At 47.4% G+C, this 13290-nt stretch overlaps 1 protein-coding gene across 1 annotated transcript in view; it reads left to right on the forward strand.

Annotated features, from left to right (window-relative positions):
* The first annotated feature begins 8347 nt into the window (after window positions 1–8347).
* The window catches only part of ICA1 (islet cell autoantigen 1), a 33192-nt gene continuing 28249 nt past the window's right edge, over window positions 8348–13290 (forward strand). Inside the window, exon 1 of the mRNA XM_069959359.1 lies at window positions 8348–8453. The gene's annotated coding sequence lies outside the window, so the exon portion shown is untranslated. The remainder of the gene's footprint in view (window positions 8454–13290) is intronic.

Below are 13290 nucleotides of genomic sequence, written 5' to 3' on the forward strand. Positions count from 1 at the left end.
GGGCATATGTGATTGGTGATCTGTTTGATGAATTTCTTTACTGTCTCTTCGCCAGTAAACAGGTATGTGTTAAAACAGGAATACGATGGACAAGAGGCCCAGAGCCTGTAAAGAAGACATATTTACTATGATTTATCAAACATGGTGTGAAGTGAAACTGGCCCAGTTGCCCCTAGCAACCAATCAGATTCCACCTTTCATTTTCCAAACTGTCTGTGAGGAATGAAAGGTGGAATCTGATTGGTTGCTAGGGGCAACTGGGCCAGTTTCACTTTACACCATGTTTGATAAATCTCCCCCTCTATATCCTGACGGCCACCTGAAGCCCACTCTATCCTAATACATTGTACATTCACTCTGTAGTATGTTGCCGCTTTGGCGTCAGTGTTCAAAATATTATACTATGAACCCTGTGTGAATGCTAACCGGGCTATGATATCAAATGTGCTTGTCCCATTGATCTCATCAAACGCAATGTTTTGTGACATTACAAGTCCGCCGCCATCAGCGTGACATTTATTCTTTCCAGAGCGAGGACATAATCGCACCCCAGACACCACTCTGACACTTGTTTCATGTGTTCGGCCTGAACTACCTCCTCCAGCACATCCACACATTACACTGTAACATCAATGTGCCAGATGACCAGTGCAATAGAAAGCGGCAGGAACGTGTATCTGGAAGGCTGGCTGTTCTATATTACATGGCAATAAAAAATTAAGATTGTCCTCATATCTTCAAAATAACTACAGAAATACTGCCCCTTATTTCCAGAGATATAACTGCTATAATACTGCTCCTTTATATAAAAATATAACTATTATAATACTGCCCCCTATATACAGGAATATAACTACTATAATACTGCTCCTATATACAGGAATATAACTGCTATAATACTGATCCCTATATACAGGGATATAACTACTATAATACTGCTCCTATATACAAGAATATAACTACTATAATACTGCTCCTATATACAAGAATATAACTACTATAATACGGTTCAGGGAAGAAAAAGAGTGCTGCACCTCACACCTATGGCTGATACTAGTACCTCTCGGCTGCATAAAAAACATGGGCTGGGTTTTGGTGGGGCTTTTTGGGTCTGGTCCTGTGACATTGGGGTTGCAGGGCCGTTCCATGGCCTCCCTTCCCTGCACGTGCACGCTTTGCGGGGTTGGCGGTCACTGACCGACACGGTGTGGAGTTAGCGTAGGGACCCGTGTGGACCAGAGGACCTGCGCGGTGGTACACGGGGCAATATGGCTTGATCAATTCATATACAGACACTCTGGTGTTGATTTTTAATATAGGCCTAGCGGCATTAGTATCAGCCATAGATGGGATGTGCAGCGGTTCCATTCTCTCCAGTTCGTATAACTACTATAATACTGCTCCTATACACAAGAATATAACTACTATAATACTGCCCCCTATATACAGGGATATAACTACTATAATACTGCTCCTATATACAAGAATATAACTACTATAATACTGCCCCCTATATACAGGAATATAACTACTATAATACTGCTCCTATATACAAGAATATAACTACTATAATACTGCCCCCTATATACAGGAATATAACTACTATAATACTGCTCCTATATGCAAGAATATAACTACTATAATACTGCCCCCTATATACAAGAATATAACTACTATAATACTGCTCCTATATACAAGAATATAACTACTATAATACTGTTCCTATATACAGGAATATAACTACTATAATACTGCTCCTATATAAGAGAATATAACTACTATAATACTGCTCCTATATACAAGAATATAACTACTATAATACTGCTCCTATATACAAGAATATAACTACTATAATACTGCCCCCTATATACAAGAATATAACTACTATAATACTGCTCCTATATACAAGAATATAACTACTATAATACTGCTCCTATATACAAGAATATAACTACTATAATACTGCCCCTATATACAGGAATATAACTACTATAATACTGCTCCTATATACAGGAATATAACTACTATAATACTACTCCTATATACAGGAATATAACTACTATAATACTGCTCCTATATACAGGGATATAACTACTATAATTCTGCTCCCTATATACAAGAATATAACTACTATAATACTGCTCCTATATACAAGAATATAACTACTATAATACTGCCCCCTATATACAGGAATATAACTACTATAATACTGTTCCTATATACAGGAATATAACTACTATAATACTGCTCCTATATAAGAGAATATAACTACTATAATACTGCCCCGATATACAAGAATATAACTGCTATCGTGCTTCCTTTATGGATTATCAGATACCAGATTAAATTAATTTGATTGTCCCTACACCATAGAAAAGTCCCGTTAAATAAACCAGCCTCAGGTTACAATGTATCATCATACAATGATGCTGGCGGTAGACATCTATTACTGAAGCACTTGCACTGGATCGCTGACTAGTAGCGCCTCTCTATGGCACAGCACTGTACTACACATCTGCTCTGCTCCTTACCTGGGGCCAAAACGTGTGCATCCCCTGGGCCCCACGTGAGGATGGTTCTATGGTATTATGTGGTACATTGTGTATAATGCTGTACATTGTGTATCATGCGGTACATTGTGTATCATGCGGTACATTGTGTATCATGCGGTACATTGTGTATTATGCTGTATATTGTGTATTATGCTGTACATTGTGTATTATGAGGTACATTGTGTATTATGCGGTATATTGTGTATTATGCGGTATATTGTGTATTATGCTGTACATTGTGTATTATGCGGTATATTGTGTATTATGCTGTACATTGCGTATTATGCGGTATATTGCGTATTATGCGGTACATTGTGTATTATGCGGTATATTGTTTATTATCCGGTACATTGTGTATTATCCGGTACATTGTGTATTATGCGGTACATTGTGTATTATCCGGTACATTGTGTATTATGCGGTACATTGTGTATTATACGGTACATTGTGTATTATGCGGTACATTGTGTATTATGCGGTATATTGTGTATTATGCGGTATATTGTGTATTATACGGTATATTGTGTATTATGCGGTACATTGTGTATTATGCGGTATATTGTGTATTATACGGTATATTGTGTATTATGCGGTATATTGTGTATTATGTGGTATATTGTGTATTATGCGGTACATTGTGTATTATGTGGTATATTGTGTATTATGCTGTACATTGTGTATTATGCGGTATTATGTGTAATGTACAGGACCCTGGAGCCGCTCCTGTCCTCCTCATAGTGACTGTTCACACTCTCCGGCAGCAGCTCCTTCTCTTTCTGCTGGGTTACACTTGCTTTATCTCTATTAGTTACTTCCTTATTTCTTTATGTTTTCAATCTTATTTTTTATTTAGCTTTTTGACCTTTGGGCCCCAGTGTTTCATGCAGTTACGGCCACAAGTTACAATGTCTACAAAAAACAATGGTTCCCTGGAATGACTTCAAATTGTATATTGGGGGAGCACTGATCCCACCGCACCCATGTGATCTCCTGTGTATTATAAGTGGTAAGAAAACGGGCACCCTGTGATGTGTGCTGGATAATGTGCTGCAATGATACTGCCCTACTGCAACTCACCACCAGGTGTCAGTACAGGACCATACAGCTTCATCACACATAACCGTTACCGTGTTTACCCAAAAATAAGACAGGGTCTTATATAAATTTTTGCTCCCAAAGATGCGCTAGGTCTTATTTTCAGGGGATCAACACTTATTGAAGAATTGAGAACATCTATTATATACTGTACAGTAGTTGTCATCGCAAACCAGTATAACCAGACAAAGCCAATCACCCTGACCAGTAATGCTTCATCTGACCCTGCCAGCTCTGCCACATCTGACCCTCCCAGCTCTGCTACATCTAACCCTTTTAGCTCTGCTACATCTGACCCTGCCAGCTCTGCCACATCTGACCCTCCCAGCTCTGCTACATCTGACCCTCCCAGCTCTGCTACATCTGACCCTCCCAGCTCTGCCACATCTGACCCTCCCAGCTCTGCTACATCTGACCCTGCCAGCTCTGCCACATCTGACCCTCCCAGCTCTGCCACATCTGACCCTCCCAGCTCTGCCACATCAGACCCTCCCAGCTCTGCTACATCTGACTCCTCCCAGCTCTGCTACATCTGACCCTGCCAGCTCTGCCACATCTGACCCTCCCAGCTCTGCTACTTCTGACCCTCCCAGCTCTGCTACATCTGACCCTGCCAGCTCTGCCACATCTGACTCCTCCAGCTCTGCTACATCTGACACATTTAGCACTACTACATCTGAAACAACTAGCACGGCTACATCTGACTCTCCCAGCACTGCTACATCTAACCCTTTCAGCTCTGTTACATCTGACCCTCCCAGCACTGCTACATCTGACCTTCCCAGCTCTGCTACATCTCACCCATCCAGCTCTGCTACATCTCACCCATCCAGCTCTGCTACATCTCACCCATCCAGCTCTGCTACATCTCACCCATCCAGCTCTGCTACATCTCACCCATCCAGCTCTGCTATATCTCACCCACCCAGCTGTGCCGCACCTGACATAACTAGCACTGCCACATCTGACCCTCCCAGCTCTGCTACATCTAACACTTTTAGGCCATATTCACACGTTCCGTAATTTACGGATCCGTATTTCCGTATCCGAGTTAGTGCACATTGAAGTCTATTGGGCTATTCACACGATCAGTAGCAGAAATGGATGAAAATCAATCCGTAAAAAAAAAAGGACATGTCCTAGTGCGGACCGGGTGCGGACCCAGATTTTTTCACGGATGCTCTCATTGACATCAATTGTCTACGGATTGTTTGCGGATTGCAACATGTTTGGCATCCGTATTTCCGTAGAAAAATATGGATAACTCATGCTCCTATTGTGCACAGCAGTATATAGAAGTGCTGGGATCTATAGTTCTCCGGATCTCCGGGCGGACAGCTGACGGAATTCCGCGGACATTTTCCGCGAAAATTCCTCAGTCTGAACCTGCGGCTGCATCAGACCCCCTCCTGCGGCTGCATCAGACCCCCTCCTGCATCATCAGACCCCCTCTGCGGCATCAGACCCCCTCCGGCGGCATCAGACCCCCTCCGGCGGCATCATCAGACCTCCTCTGCGGCGGCATCAGACCCCCTCCTGCATCATCAGACCCCCTCTGCGGCATCAGACCCCCTCCTGCGGCATCATCAGACCCCTCCTGCGGTAAGGATGCGATCTCCTATGCGATCCTCCTGTGCCGTTCTGCCTTCAGTGCTCTTAATTGATTCATTGATACTTTCCTAACCACATAGTAAACACCAATTTATTGAGCTAATTGGTAATGATGATTGGCAGCTGGGCTACAAAGGTACCAATCAATAAATTGGGGTGTTGATTGTAAACACCCCAATTTATTGAGGTAATTGGTACTTGTACCTTTGTAGCCCAGCTGCCAATCATCATTACCAATTAGCTCAATAAATTGGTGTTTACTATGTGGTTAGGAAAGTATCAATGAATCAATTAAGAGCACTGAAGGCAGAACGGCACAGGAGGATCGCATAGGAGATCGCATCCTTACCGCAGGAGGGGTCTGATGATGCCGCAGGAGGGGGTCTGATGCCGCAGAGGGGGTCGGTCCGATGCCGCCGCAGGAGGGGGTCTGATGCAGCCGCAGGAGGGGGTCTGATGCCGCAGAGGGGGTCTGATGATGCAGGAGGGGGTCTGATGCCGCCGCAGAGGAGGTCTGATGATGCCGCCGGAGGGGGTCTGATGCCGCCGGAGGGGGTCTGATGCCGCAGAGGGGGTCTGATGATGCAGGAGGGGGTCTGATGCAGCCGCAGAGGGGGTCTGATGCCGCAGAGGGGGTCTGCCATTCATTCACTGCTCAGTTGAAGTCTGGTCCAGCAACGGATGGAATACGGATGGAATACGGATGGAATACGGATGTCCAATCCGCAATTTCTCACGGGTTGTTTCAGGACCAGAAAAAAATACTGAACGTGTGCATAAGGCCTTAGCTCTGCCACATCTGACCCACCCAGCTCTGCTACATCTGACCCTCCCAGCTCTGCTACATCTGACCCTCCCAGCTCTGCTACATCTGACCCTCCCAGCTCTGCTACATCTGACCCTCCCAGCTCTGCTACATCTGACCCTCCCAGCTCTGCTACATCTGACCCTCCCAGCTCTGCTACATCTGACCCTCCCAGCTCTGCTACATCTGACCCTCCCAGCTCTGCTACATCTGACCCTCCCAGCTCTGGTGCCCCTGACTCCTCCAGCTCTGCTACATCTCTCTGTGCACTAGTAGCAGTGCCGCCTGCAGTGATGTCTGTGCTGACCGGGCCGGTGACATCACTGCAGGACCACGTGACTTCTCCCATCTCAATGAACCTGCTGGTGGAGGGGGAAGGGCACAGCTGCTGCGTGACATCACAGGTGACACCTGGGGACACTAGACAGCCCAGGTGAGCGGAAGAGACATCCCTGCACCTGCCCTGGAGATTTCTTATGCAGCGGTCTTCTAATCTCCATCATGTGACCCCACAACTGTATTCTATGGAAGCGAAAGACATGATGGGAGTTGTAGTTTTGCAACAGCTGAAGGGTCGCACATTAAGAAACATTGAAGTATATGGCCCCTGTTAATAAAAGACTGTCAGGGCATGCTGGGAGTTGTAGTTTTACGACAGCTGGAGAGCCACATGTTGGGGAATACGACCTCCATTCGCGAGTTCCTGATGATGATGGGAGTTGTAGTTTTGTTGAGGATCACTGAATCCCTCCAGTATGCCCCTGGTAGAAAGCAACATAGTGACCATATGATTTTAGGTGTACTGTCCCTTTAAATGTGCGGTGTGGAATAAATGGCGGTAGCTTATCGGCCCTGGTAGCTGATAAAACGCTTTATGACCTGAGGGAGATAACTCTCCGCTGTAATGGACGTGTGTCTGCGCCAATTCCGATAAGCAAAGAATATTCTCTAAATTTCCCATCATGCCTGGACAGCCAAAGCTTAGGCGTGGCACTGACCTACCTGCTGCTGCGTTTGGTACAGCAACTTCCAATAGCCGCCACTAGGGGGAGCTCACCGCATACACATGTATTCAGCACTTAGCAAGTTCAATACTAGCTGTATGAATCCATATACAGTGAGCTCCCCCTAGTGGTGACTGTAGGCAGCCAGAATATTGTTATTTATCAAGTCAGGATAACATAGCGCCCTCTAGTGGTGGGTTCATACAGTCAGGCTATTATTATTTATGAAGTAAGGAACACAGAGCTCCCCTAGTGGTGGCTGCAGGAACAATCCAAGAAAACAAAGACGTTTCGGCTACAATCAGGCGAATGTGAATATCCACCTGCCTGTATGGAAGGAATGAAGCACAAATCTTATTGGTTGATTTGAAGGAAGAGAGGGGCATGAAGTGTATCCGTTCTGTAAGGAGATATGGTTTTCAGGATTTTAGAAAAGCTGGGAGCTACAGGGTTTATCACCCAGCTTTCCCAGGGACAGATAAAACTCTTAAAGGGGTACTCCAGGGAAAATCTTTTTCTTTTAAATCAACTGGTGTCAGAAAGTTATATAGATTTGTAATTTGCTTCTATTAAAAAATCCTAAGTCTTCCTATACTTATCAGCTGCTGTATGTCCTGCAGGAAATGTTGTTTTAATTTCAGTCTGACACAGTGCTCTCTGGTGCCACCTCTGTCCATGTCAGGAACTGTCCAGAACAGGAGCAAATTCCCATGGAAAACCTCTCCTGCTCTGGACAGTTCCTGACATAGACAGAGGTGGCAGCAGAGAGCACTGTGTCAGACTGGAGAGAATACACCACTTCCTGCAGGACATACAGCAGCTGATAAGTACTGGAAGATTGAAGATTTTTTAAATAGAAGTAAATTACAAATCTCTGTCACTTTCTGGCACCAATTAATTTAAATAATTGGGGGTGGGGCAGAGTACCCCTTTTATCTCCAACAAAACAGACTTGATGTTCAGGGTGCTAGGAAAGTTGGGTACAACACCCGTGACAGCTACAGTGGGTGCCATAAGACCTTAGAGCTTTCACTCTAATTCTATTTCTGTTCCAGCAGCCACTATGGCTGCTGTTAGGTCTCACCCAGCTTTCCCAAACTCCTGAATGGCTGCTATATAAATTCCAGACATGTGCTCCAGAGCTGAATTTATAATGCAGCATGTCATTTGATGCTGACACACACGGTATACGCCTCCAGTTATACATGTTCAGCAGTGTATTGGAGCCTGTGCGTCCCTGTACCCGGAGGCTGGGCGTGGAGGAGGAGGAGGAGTGTGAGTACAGCTGACGTTGCACGGGATACACTTTGCTGCTTCCTCCCCCTGCACAGGATCAGGGGATCTGAGACGTCTCATGTGGTGCCCCCCCTCCCAGCTGATGAGAAGGTAATGGGGGTGTATTCTATAGGGGGCATTATATAATGTCTGCTCATATAGTATCACATAGGTGCAGTCCTATTAGTCAGTGCGCTGTCCCTTTAAGTAGACCTGAGTGTATGGGGAAGGCTGAGCAGGTGTAATCTCCTCTGCAATGTGGTCTGGCCGGTCAGGTTAGGAGGACAGGTGGACGTCCAGGGGAGGTGGACGTGATGTTGGGGCTGTATATACCACCTCTATGACCCATCCCGTCCGTGCTGGGGTACGCTGCAGGAAATACGGGAGAACTGCTTAACTAGTGATTACCGGGTGTCATGGTGGTGGGAGGATTGTCCTGGTTATAGGGAGGGACCCAAGATATCAAGATGGCTGCTAGGGGGTGGGGGTATAGTGGTTCCAATTGTCAGGTAACAGGTCACGGTATACTGACCGGCCACAGTAATTATGTGCGGGGGGAGGTGAGTATATTGGGCTGTAGTTACCTGCCACAATAACTGTGCGGGGGAGGTGAGTATATTAGGTTATGGTGACCGGTCATAATAACTGTGTGCGGGGGGAGGTGAGTATATTAGGTTATGGTGACCGGTCATAATAACTATGTGCGGGGGGAGGTGAGTATATTAGGTTATGGTGACCGGTCATAATAACTGTGCGGGGGGAGGTGAGTATTTTGGTTATGGTGACCGGTCATAGTAACTATGTGCAGGGGGAGGTGAGTATTTTGGTTATGGCGACCGGTCATAGTAACTATGTGCGGGGGGAGGTGAGTATTTTGGTTATGGTGACCGGTCATAGTAACTGTGCGGGGGGAGGTGAGTATATTAGGTTATGGTGACCGGTCATAATAACTGTGCGGGGGAGGTGAGTATATTGGGCTGTAGTTACCTGCCACAATAACTGTGCAGGGGAGGTGAGTATTTTGGTTATGGTGACCGGTCATAGTAACTATGTGCGGGGGGAGGTGAGTATTTTGGTTATGGTGACCGGTCATAGTAACTATGTGCGGGGGGAGGTGAGTATTTTGGTTATGGTGACCGGTCACAATAACTGTGCTGGGGAGGTGAGTATATTGGGCTGTAGTGACCGGTCATAATAACTATGTGCGGGGGAGGTGAGTATATTGGGCTGTGGTTACAGAGGGAACCACGGCCACATGGAATAGGGGGACACACTGATGGCAATTAGGTGACTGTGTGGCTGTAATTCTGGGGGAACAATAGCTGGAACCACCATGTGGACATAAAGATCACCACAGTAATGGGGCACGCTGTGGTCGCCACTGTAATGGGGCACGCTGTGGTCGCCACTGTAATGGGGCACGCTGTGGTCGCCACAGTAATGGGGCACGCTGTGGTCGCCACAGTAATGGGGCACGCTGTGGTCGCCACTGTAATGGGGCACGCTGTGGTCGCCACTGTAATGGGGCACGCTGTGGTCGCCACTGTAATGGGGCACGCTGTGGTCGCCACTGTAATGGGGCACGCTGTGGTCGCCACTGTAATGGGGCACGCTTTGGTCGCCACTGTAATGGGGCACGCTGTGGTCGCCACTGTAATGGGGCACGCTTTGGTCGCCACTGTAATGGGGCACACTGTGGTCGCCACTGTAATGGGGCACGCTGTGGTCGTCACTGTAATGGGGCACGCTGTGGTCGCCACTGTAAATGCTGCGTTCTGCACCAGAATACTGCACCTAGGATGGAAGGGACTATGGCTGTCACTGTCATGGGGACACTGTGGCTGGCACTGTTATCAATGGACTTTAGCTGTCACTGCTAGGGGGGACACTGGCTGGCACTGATATTGAGAACACTGGCTGGCGCTGTTAGGGTTGGCACACTGGCTGGCGCTGTTATCAATGGACTTTAGCTATCACTATTAGGGGGCACACTGGCTGGCACTAATATTGAGAACACTGGCTGGTGCTGTTAGGGTTGGCGCACTGGCTGGTGCTGTTAGGGTTGGCACACTGGCTGGGGCTGTTAGGGTTGGCACACTGGCTGGGGCTGTTAGGGTTGGCACACTGGCTGGTACTGTTTTGGGCAGACTGGCTAGCGCTGTTAGGTGGGCACACTAGCTGGCTCTATTGGGGGGAACACTGGCTGGCACTGTTATGGGCACACTGCCTAAACTTGTTAGGGGGACACTGAATGGCAATCTTAGCGGGGACACTGGTTGGCACTGTTATGAGGACACTGTGACTGATAATGTTATATAGGGACTCTGGCTGGCACTGTTATGGGCACACTGGCTGGCACTGTTATAAAGGGACTTTAGCTGGCACTGTTATGGGCACACTGGCTGGCATTGTTATGGGCACACTGGCTGGCACTCTTGGTGGGGACACTGTGGCTGATAATGTTATATAGGGACTCTGGCTGGCACTGTTATGGGGACCCCTGATCTAGTGCTACTAATGATTCACACACCTATGTGCAGGATGTAGTGGGCATGCCCCCATAAGTGCAGCCCCTTTGCCGATTCCTTGTAGGCCCAGCTAAGTTTTCCTACCCGGCACCGTCCGCCATGGTGTTGTCTGGCTGCAACTTTAATAGACGTTCCCCAAGGTGTGTAAACACTGCACACGTCCCTGTGTACTGTACGCTGGATTAACCCTTTATATGGATATGAGTCAGCTGACTCCTCCAGCTCATCTGACATCTCAGCTCTCCCTATGGCATCTATCATACAGAAAGGGAAATAGATGCTGGACTGTCAGATAACCCGGGGGGACGGGACCCTGCGCTCTATAGTGCTGTGCGGCAGCTTTGACAGCCCTGCAGTTCCTGACTGTCGCTCAATGGAAGAATATATGCAAATAAAATTAAAAGAAACTCTACATTTACTTCAATGAAGTTATATTCCTAAGTAATATAACATTATTAAAGCAAAAAAACAAAACGAATTCCAATCTCCGGAATACCCCTTTAATCAAAGCTAGTCACAGACTATAAGTATACAGAAGCGTCTCCCTGAGGGTTTGTTCACACAGCAGCCATGTTCTGGTTTCAGAAAAATAACAGCGAGAGTTGCAGCATGTGAACAAACCCTAAAATATTATGTGGGCGCTGTATGTCGGTATTATGTGGATACTATGGGGGAGATTTATCAAACATGGAGTAAAGTGAAACAGGCCCAGTTGCCCCTAGCAACCAATCAGATTCCACCTCTCATTCCTCACAGACTCTTTGGAAAATGAAAGGTGGAATCTGATTGGTTGCTAGGGGCAACTGGGCCTGTTTCACTTTACTCCATGTTTGATAAATCCCCCCCTATATGTTGGTATAATGTGGGTGCTGTATGGTAGTATTATGTGGGCACGATATTATGCAGACACTATATGGCAGTATTATGCAGGCGCTGTGTGGTGGTATTATGTGGGCTCTGTATGGCGGTATTATGTGTACCTCGTGTGTGTATGTCAGGCAGGAGCTGTCATTATCCTCAGACCTGCCCAATGTACACACGTCTGGCAGCTCCACGTCCTCTGTCATCTGCCGCCTCCATCTTCCTGCAGTCAGGCCAGTTATCAGGCTCGGCCCCCTCTGTGTACTTACGGCAATGCTGCTTTGGCTTCAAATCTTTGTCAGATAATCTTTCTATGTAAATGGACCCTTAAAAAAATCTATATAACTTTCTGAAACCTGTTGATTTAAAAGAAAAAGTTTTTCACTGAAGTACCCCTTTAACTCTTGCTGCAGTAGGAGCCAGGGTTTATCTGTACTTACACTGTCCTTCGAGGGATAAACCTGTTTTTCCAGCTGTGTGCAGCTGATCCACTTGTTCCATGGTATTTAGCAGTATGTCACCAGGACTGGTTATCTATACACTGGGGGTGGGTGTATAGACTCTTTGTCACCTGTGATTTAGTATAGTACCTCCGCACCCCTCAAGATAAGAGGTGAATTGTTTCTCCCATTGTATCCTATGATAAGCGAATTGGGACTTATTTGGCAGATCAGTTACATGTGATTAAGGTGGAAAATTCCCTTCCATCCAGTCTAAGGATAGTATTACAAGGGCCGATGGGGGCCCGATAATAAATGTAAACGAGCGCTGATCTACTAGATTGGCGCTCGTTTACTGGGCCTATTACACGGCCTGATAATCATTTAACCAGGACTGCAGGGACATCGTTACCGATGTCCTTGCAGCCCTTGCTTAAACTCTATATATTACCTATCCATGGTCCAGGGCTCCTCTTGCAGCCCGCTTCTCACCGGATCCTGCGCACTCTAGCTTCAGAGCGGTCTGCCTCAGCTGACAGGCCACTCAGCTAATCACTGGCCGCGGCGGTCCCAGCCTGTAATTAGCTTAGTGGCCTGACAGCTCAGACAGGCCGTTCTGAAGCTGGAACGAGCGGGACCCGGGGAGGAAGAAGGAGTGCAGGAGGAGCCCTGGACCATGGATGGGTAATGTATACAGTTTGGAAATTGTCAGCTGCCGGCCGCGCACCACTATTACACGTAGCCAGGGCCACTTCTGCCATGAGGCGGAATGAGTATTCCGCCTCAGGCGGCAGATTCTGTGCTCCTGCAGGGGGCGGCAGACAGCAGCCCTGCAGCCGCTTGCCGCAGCCATCCTGTCCCGCTGCCAACGCTCACGGCTGTCCCCCGCTGGGCTCCTGCGCCGTCAGCCAGCATCCAGCCGTCCTGTCCCGCCGCCAACGCTCACCGCTGTCCCCCATGCTGTCAGCCAGCATCCAGCCGTCCTGTCCCGCCGCAAACGCTAGTGAGGGGCGGCCGCCTCAGGTTTGCCTCAGGTGGCAGAGACCCCAGGAACGGCCCTGCACGTAGCGATATGCGGTCGGCGCCTGACAATTATAGGTCCAAACCTAAATCAACGAT

This window comes from Dendropsophus ebraccatus, chromosome 2 (assembly GCF_027789765.1).
Source record: "Dendropsophus ebraccatus isolate aDenEbr1 chromosome 2, aDenEbr1.pat, whole genome shotgun sequence".
Taxonomy (NCBI): Eukaryota; Metazoa; Chordata; class Amphibia; order Anura; family Hylidae; genus Dendropsophus; species Dendropsophus ebraccatus.